This window comes from Helianthus annuus, chromosome 16 (assembly GCF_002127325.2).
Source record: "Helianthus annuus cultivar XRQ/B chromosome 16, HanXRQr2.0-SUNRISE, whole genome shotgun sequence".
In the NCBI taxonomy this organism is placed as follows: domain Eukaryota; kingdom Viridiplantae; phylum Streptophyta; class Magnoliopsida; order Asterales; family Asteraceae; genus Helianthus; species Helianthus annuus.
The window spans coordinates 156,547,556-156,556,407 of NC_035448.2; the positions used below are offsets into that span (position 1 = coordinate 156,547,556).

Here is an 8,852-nt window from a genome sequence, read left to right on the forward strand (position 1 = left end):
TAAATGTTAACTAATTGAACAAAAAGAGCGTTTTGGCATGACCGTACACTGATATGATTCTCTTACCCTCGAAACTCGCAAAAAGAATGTCTGTAAATATTTATTTACTACTTTCAGTTGCAGCATCTTTGTATATATTTACTTATTGTTTTCCGTCTTTACTTCTGAAAAATGAAAATTCCAAAAAGATTTTAGGTGTGTTTTAAAATAAACTTTATAAAATTCAAAAGGATTTTGCTTCTAGTTTATTTTTGATTGACCGATGTTGGAACTCGAGTCTATCCTAACCCAAAATCCCGATTTTAAGCCGGAAAACAATTGCATCTTCATAAATGTTCGAAGTTAACAAGTTTTGAAAGTTAAAGGATTAAAATTGATCAATTTTTAAACTTTCAAACTGTTGTCGATCGGTGTTTGATTGAGATTTGATCTCACATGTGTCGTTTGTTTATGGAAACTATATTCCAAGCGGTTGTTCTCATTATGCGTTTAGATTTCTTGCATGTGCAGATGCTAAAGGCGAGGAGAACATGTTCGATAACAAGCTTCGGAATGAAGACACGACATGAAGGCACTCAAAGGATAAAGATGATCGAGTTGCCGATGACCCTTCATCAATACCACAAGGATCTGAAGAATTAACGATCAAAAGATTCACGAGCATAACTCAATGGAGAGTTCATTCTAAGGGCGAGTTTGTTAACATACTTCCTAAATGAAAGGGGGAGTTTGTTGATACACTTTCTTCTTACGACGCGTGAAGACTTTGAAGATCCTCCGACATGAAAGACACAGAAGACGAACCATCTCGAGTAGCGTCCAAGGGGGAGTTTGTTGATACACTTTGGGTGGACGCGACTCGGCTCGGTTTGACTCGGCTCGGTTCGACTTGGTTTCGACACGGTTAGGTCTGGCTCAAGCCCGACGTCACGACATTCCTCCATCGTGCGCCCCAGAGTTCGACACGCGAAGCACGGAGCGCCGCAAACCAAGTCCTGGTGATACATCACAATGACATCATCATTGTGATGTCATGATGATGTCATGGTCATTGAATTTGTGAAAATTGTTGAACGAAACATGTGCTGGGCCAATCAGTTTGTTATGTAAATGTTGTGTGGGCTTGCATTTGGGCCGTAACTTCCTTGAATTTGGCCCAAATTACAATCGACGAAACAGGAAGTGGATTTAATATGTATGTCGACGAAACAGATAGTGTTTCGTCGACTTTAGTGTTTCGTCGTGGCTTCGTTGCGTTTCATCATTGATCTGTGTGTCTGTTTAGTATAAATACCCCTCATTGTTTCTGTGTGAAACAGATGAGCACAGAGAGACTTAGTGAGTGTCCGTTAAAACATTGTTTGTATATGTTTGTGGTTGTGCTCATCCATAATCAATAGATATTGAATCTTTTGGTGACGCGTGTTCTTATTTTACACTTTGTTTGGTTTGCACCGTCACGGGGATTCCACACCCGTTACCGTGTTTGTGATAAACAAGGATAGGTTTCGTTATCGATCCACCAGAAAAACGGGACCTACATTTAGGTTGTTTTTAAGTAGGTGGTGCAAACAACCCGACCTACTCGAACTCGGCTCGAAAACAAGCTTAACCAGGCCGAGCTTAAAACAGCGCAACTCGAATCCTAAAAAATACAAACACGCTCGTTTAGTAAAGCCCGACCGAAACTTATCTACCACAATCTAGGCCACGAACCTAATTGAGCCCACAATCTATATAACTTTTACTAAATAGTTATAATTACTAATTATAATATAAGTTATTAAAAAACAACAAGATTATATATAAAAACTAATTAAAATCTAATATAAAGTTATAATTAATAAACAAGCCAAAGTGGAGCCGACGTTGAACTTGAAAAATTATCGACCAGCCAACCTCGAGCTCGAGCATTCATAACTTAAACTTGAGCTGACCTTCATCTCATCGTCAAGTGGTTGTAATTTTGCGTTATTAACGCAATAACTTCTCTTTTTTTTTTGTTCTTTCTGTACCAGAAATACCATTTTAATAGCCTCATTTGCAAGACTTGAGCGTCCTAGTTTGTTAAATCCATTCTTTTTGCTCAAAGTGAAAGAAAACTTAGGTCGTTGAGTTAACCGGTAATGATTTATGTTTTTCTGATAAAACAATAATGAAGTTGCATGCATTAGAAGTACCCTTTACTATTAAAAAAAACCGAGTTAAAACAAAAGGGGCCGAAAATAGATTGTTACTAAAATAATATTACTCCTGTAACAAAGAAGATAGATTATAAAACTGTAAAGATTTCTAACAAAAAAATGTTTCGGCTCAACCCAACTGGCTTCGACCCGTATCCGACAATGACCCGTTTTGACCCATTACGCAACCCGCCCCACCCATGTCCCCACCTGTAGTAACTGTATTCATACAATAAACTCATACCTGATAGCAACATTCAACTCCTTGGCATCAATGGTACCTACATTTTAAACAGATTAAAGCACTCAACTTTAATAACTTTAACTAAAACAGTATACAATAATGAATAAACAACATACCAGACCCATCAGTATCAAACAACTCAAATGCCTCTTTGATCTCTTGCCTACAGAATATTATCAGCAGCAATAACAATGGATTAACGCATGATATTACAGTTAAGAAAAGGCAATCTTGCATGTGAAAAATTGTTCAAAAGCAAACTGGTACGGACCTAAGGTCTAGCTCGACACCTCGGACGCCGCTTGCCTCGATGACTGTTGTGTCTCCACTTCCAGGTGACGAACTCACCGATACAAAACTCAAATTGCATCTTGGTTATTAATCAAAAGCTTCCAAGAAATCAAAACTTTGGTACAATCTTCACAAAAATTTACTAAAGTTAGTCAGGTCTGGTCGGGTGGGGCCACAGAGTATATCATTACAAAAATAAATATATATTATTGAATAAAACTATTTAGAAGGTGGCATAAATTGAAACGGGCCAGTGTGGGTTGATGGAGACAACCCTTTCTAATGAAATGGGTCACAATGGGTCGGTGTTATATTTCAAATGGGTCAGCACGGGTTGGTATTATTTTTCAAACCGGGGGAAACTGTGTGTTTCTTTCTGCGCATATCAATGAATAAATTGAGATGGAAGAAGATAAGACCTTTTGAACAAATCCAATGTCGCACCCCGGTGCAAGCGTAGCCCAGAACCGCACAAGTCGAGCGTTGGGTTAAGCGCTCAAGCCCGATCCGAACAAAAGTAACCCTTACTGAACCAACCTGTTTTGAACTACCCATTCTGACCCGCATCTCAAACCCGCCCGGCCCGACACCATGCCTAATGCCTAGTTATGTAGAGTAAAATTGAGGTTATCTAACTACATGAAAGTTGTTGAGTTTGAATAGAAAATCATCAATCAACAATATAAATATCATCACTGAACGCCAACTGAGTGGTTTTATATTTGGCTGATAGGTACATTTATGAGCTATTGGGTAAATCTAAGTTTTAAGAGACACTGCACAAACACTTTTTGACCATAGCTTTGCTTGACTGCAGACATAACTCTTCAAGTAAGTCATAATATTCCTACATAAATGATAGAAAAGAATAGGCATGATTAAGATAATACTAAATCTGGACAACTTCTAGGACCCTAATTTAGTGCGAGTAGTCTTGATGTACCTTTCGAGTGGCATTCTTGTGTTTGAGACCAATATAAAACTCATCAAGCAATAGTTTTTGGTTGTTAATCCCCACATCAATGGTGATAAGCAAGCATTACATAATCCCCAGGAGTTGGTTGCGTCACAAGTTTTTTCTTCAATATCGACCTGCACGCGTACTTTTGACCCGTCAACTTCTCCATGTTTATGAAGATATATGCTTCCAGCCTTACGAATGACACTTCTTTCTGGGATTCCAAGTCTTGGTTGCTGTCTACTTCGCAAGCCGTTTGACATAACACCAATAGACATATGCCTATTCATGTTTGTTATTCACTAAGTAGAAAATAATAAAACCGTATAATATATTAATATAACTGATAAAAAACACACCTGAGCCAAAGATCCTTTAATTATGTGATGGAAAAAGGATCCCTTGTAGTGCAGGGTCTTCCAGTTTTCTTCTGACCATTCCCCTTTTCTCCTGAAATTTAATTAAGCATGCATTACTATAAGTTGATGAAATAAACAGTCCCAAAACCCGCCAAACTTAATAATAACAAAGGCCTTATAAACCTGACCTTCAAATTTTATACTGTATATTCATCAATGAACTAAAAAAAATATAGTTGACCAAATCATATATGTTCAAGATTATATAATGATAATAGATCAGAAATGTCACAAAAGTTTCAAAACACGAGTACCAAGACATGGTGTAAATATTTTACCAGTACAAAGTGCCCGAAAATTCTCAGCAGTTTTAGGAACAGTACCTGAGAAGAGCTGCAAAACCATACAGAAAAATAAGTTTATAGCCATTGCAATGCCTTAACAGTAATAAGTTGGCATTTATAGCATTACTATGTAAATGACAGATCAGAAGTATATATACATCATGCAAACTGAAAAAAGAAACAAAAAAAATTGTCATTCAGGGCACAAGAAACACCTGAAAACCCATTAAAAAATAAATAACCGGTCACGGCAACATCTAAAAAACAAATAATATTAATAAAAGCTGGTAATGGCACAAAAAGAGCACCTCAAAAACCATTCTTTCAATAGGATCTCCATCTATAGACACGTCCAAGTATACAAGTGGGTTCTTCTTGCTCATCTTCCTTGTATTTGAGTTAAGTCAATCCAGCACTCCTCCTCCTGAAGCACTCTGCGAGAAAACACAATAAAATAATACCTGTCGATCCAATAACATCGCATGTAGCCAATAGAGTTAGCATAGCAGAGCCAGAATTCGAATCGGTTTGACCCCAATCGGGATGGAGATCCTGCTCTGACCCCATTCCACCTAAAATATGGCAAAACCCTAGCCGCCGCTCGTACATACCAGCTTCCTCTGCTCTACGGGGAATCCAAATCAAGTTGTTGATTACTGTGTTGTTTAAGAACATCTTCCATCACATTTAGCTACCGAGAATGATAGTGCCATCAATTTCAATGATTATCAATTAGATTGGCTTGAATTGGGGACAATCAAAACGCTTGGGTTTCTTGAGAACTGTTGGGAAAATATGATTCCGAGAATGACTCTGTAGGCGTCTTAAAATGACTCTTCAATTCCAATTGTGTTGCTTAAACTCCTATGTACATGCTGCTTAAGAACATGTATATTTGGTGAAATTACATTCTTATCCATCACTTCTCCTTTTTATAATAGTATAGATTATATATAGTAAATGGATAACTCTTCGTATATATCTCATAATATAACATTTTCAGAAACAATTATTTAATTTTAATAGGCTAAAAAATAGATGGCTCCAATGAGTGACATGTGTCCTATAAATAGTTTCTTTTATTATAGTAGATACAGTAGAAACTCGATAAATTAATACTCGAATATTTAATAAATTCTCTAAGATAATATTTTTTGCCGGTCCCGACTCGGGGATAGGGTGCTAAATTAATAATTCGCTAAAATTATAAGATAATACATTTTTGATAATTTCTTTAGACCCCATATAAAATATAAATTAATAATTCCTTATATATAGCATATTACATGAATGATTTATGAAAGTTTCTTGAAAAATGACTCAATTGTCTTTTGTTTTTTTGTTGAAATCAATTTCCCCTTGAATCTCGTCTCTAATTTTCCTTAGCATGGTAAGAACTTCTGGTGTTGTTTTCTCATAGTTAGCACGGTACTCACAGTTCAGTGTAGGTCCCTCGGAGGATGAGGTTAAACCTTAACCTTGTTATGTTAACACACTAGCAAGTGCGGAATCCAAGCTAGAGTGCAAACCGAGATGAAACAAGCACAAACAAGACACACAATATTCACCGATTAACACCACTTGTATTAATACGAATGAAAGGTTCAGTTACAAAGCTATGTTTACAAATGTGTTTTGCAAACCCTCTAAAACAGTGTGTGTGTGTTCTGTGTTCTCTGTCTATCTTGTCTCTCGTCCCCCAAATGAAGTGAACACATTACACGGGTATATATACCCAACACAGGTCGTCTGGTCGAAGGATCAGATAGGCTGATCGAAGGATCAGATAGATGATCGAAAGATCATCTATCGATCTGAAACCTATCGAAGGATCCACATATACACCTCGAATGATGATATCCTTCGAGGTCCATCAACATCCATCGAAGGCTTATCTTTCGAGCTCATCGAAGGATCTAAACAATCCTTCGATGACTCATCCTTCGATGAGTCATCCTTCGACAACTCATCTACAACCATTGTCTAACTGTTTGGCCAAGTCAAACCAGGAGGATGGTTGACTTGGTCAAACTTACAGGACTAACAAAGGACATCGTTTTATATCGTGACAAAATACAGACAAAGTACAGACACAAGTGCACCAACAAACTCCCCCTTGGCTGTAGCTTTGTCTCGATCTTTGTGTCTTCACGTCTCTGACGTCCTTTCAAGTCTTCAATGTCGGAGGATCTTCAAAGTCTTCACGTCTTGAAAGCAGAAAGTGTATCAACAAACTCCCTGTTTCATGTAGGAAGTGTGTTGACAAACTCCCCCTTAACATAAGCTCCCCCTTGAGTTATGCTCGTGAATGACTTGATCTTTATAGCTTGAGATCCTTGAGGTGTTGATGATGGTCAGCGGCAACTCGATCATCTTCATCATTTGAATGCCTTCACGTCGTGTCTTCATTCCGAAGTTTGTCATCAACCATGTTCTCCTTGCCTTTAGAATCTGCACATGCAAGAAATCTAAACGCGTAATGAGAACAACTGCTTGGAATATAGTTAGTATAAACAAATGACACACGAATGACCAAGTCACAATCGAACACCGTCCGACAGTTTGAAAGTTTAATAAATTTGTCAATTTTAGATTTAACTTTCAAAAACTTGCAAATTTCGACCGTTTATGAAGATTTAGTCAATTAGGTTTTCAGTCAGGTTTCAGGTAACGAAGACTCGAGCTCCAACATCGTACGATCGAAAATAAAGTAGAAATAAAATCTTTTTGGCTTTTATAAAGTTTATATTAAAACACACCTAAAATCTTTTTGGTATTTTTGAATATTTCAAATGTAAAGACTGAAAGCAGTAAATAAATATATACAGACATTCTTTTTGCGAGTTTCGAGGGTAAGAGAATCATATCAGTGTACGGTCATGCCAAAACGCTCTTGTTGTTCAATTAGTTAACATTAAGATAAGCATCCTATAACAATTATCGGTATTGTTATCCACATAAGCTCAACTTATCAGATGTAATCATGGCGAGGGGATACGTTAAGGTATGATTTATACTTACCGACCGGTGTTCATGCACATCACGACACATTCCCGTATCAAGGTATGCACGAGGGTTCATCTTACCGGTGAGTATACCGATTATCATCTGTTTGACCGTATATGATGTGAGATTCCCACTTATTTTGATTTGAAAACAAGCCCTATGTGATAGAATCACTTATTGATGAGGAACTTGATTTTCATATGCATGAGGGCACAGGAGCAAGTCCGTGAACAGGTCAGTACTTTCGTACAGCAAAGAGACGAACTTGACTCCCGGATAAATGTGATATTTTATCACTTATTTGTTTGGACATGTGATTGTTGATCACTTATTGAGGTCGAATGCAGTATGTACACGTATGTATGGTATCATGGAAGATCTAGACTTGCGCCCCCATTATTTTTCGGTAAAAGATACAACCATGATACCCAGATGATAAGCAGCATAAAGACCGAATATCTCAGAACCTCGGCAATCTATCAAACGAAATTTCGGTACTAAGACCATATGCCAATGAATGGTTCCCACCTGGTCTTCAGTCGATTTAAGTTTATATCACCCTGCACACTTTAAAGTGATTGTGAGCCTACCGATACATCTTATATAGAGCTGCTTATCGTTTTTCATTTAAGATTTAAAGAGGTTTGGATAGACCACTGATGTACTATCATTTTCTCTTTTGCTCGCCAGGAAACTCATTTTTGTTTTTCTATTGTTTTTGTGTTTTTGAAATTTTTCGATGTTTTTGGATTTTCAGATTTTTGGATTTACTCCCCCTAAAATCAATAAACTAAGACAAATTTAAAACACAAAGGTATTTACAACAATGATTTTCCGATGTTGGTTTACTCTTGCTTGACCTTAATGCCGTTTACCAATAATAAAAAGTCAAATCTTGATTTGTCAAATGCTTTGGTAAAAAGGTCGGCACGTTGGTCATCGGTGTGGACCTTAACAACATCGATTAGCCTTTTTTCAAGCAATCACGTATGAAGTGATATTTGATTTCGATGTGTTTGGTCTTTGAGTGCTGCACAGGATTTCTAGTGATCTGTAATGCAGCAGAATTATCAACGTAAATAGGAGTAGTTAGGAATTCAAAACCGTAGTCGCGTAATTGTTGTTGGATCCAAAGAACTTGGGAGCAACAACTTGAGGCAGCAGCGTATTCAGCTTCGCATGTTGATGTAGCGACACAAGTCTGCTTCTTGCACTGCCATGTGACTAGGCGATTTCCTAAAAACTGACATCCAGCCGTTGTCGATTTGCCGTCGATTTTGCATCCGCCAAAATCAGAATCACTGAAAGCGACCAATTCAAAGTTATTATCCCTAGGGTACCATAGACCGGTGTCAGGGTAACCCTTCAAATAACGAAAAATCCTTTTGACAGCTGCAAGATGTGAGGCCTTCGGGTTGACTTGATATCTGGCAAGCAGACACGTTGGGTACATTATGTCTGGTCTTG

General features: G+C 37.6%; 2 long non-coding RNA genes across 2 annotated transcripts; both read right to left on the reverse strand.

Moving 5' to 3' along the window:
• Window positions 1–2,427: 2,427 nt before the first annotated feature.
• LOC110917452 lies at window positions 2,428–3,059 on the reverse strand. Its single transcript, XR_002580576.2, has 3 exons — window positions 2,699–3,059; window positions 2,544–2,590; window positions 2,428–2,464 (listed from the first exon to the last, which is right to left on the reverse strand). It is a non-coding gene; the product is annotated as an uncharacterized LOC110917452 (long non-coding RNA).
• A 319-nt stretch (window positions 3,060–3,378) lies between these two features.
• On the reverse strand, window positions 3,379–4,898 carry LOC110919795. The gene is made up of 5 exons (XR_004884447.1): window positions 4,688–4,898; window positions 4,374–4,428; window positions 4,036–4,126; window positions 3,662–3,958; window positions 3,379–3,565 (listed from the first exon to the last, which is right to left on the reverse strand). It is a non-coding gene; the product is annotated as an uncharacterized LOC110919795 (long non-coding RNA).
• Window positions 4,899–8,852: the final 3,954 nt, after the last annotated feature.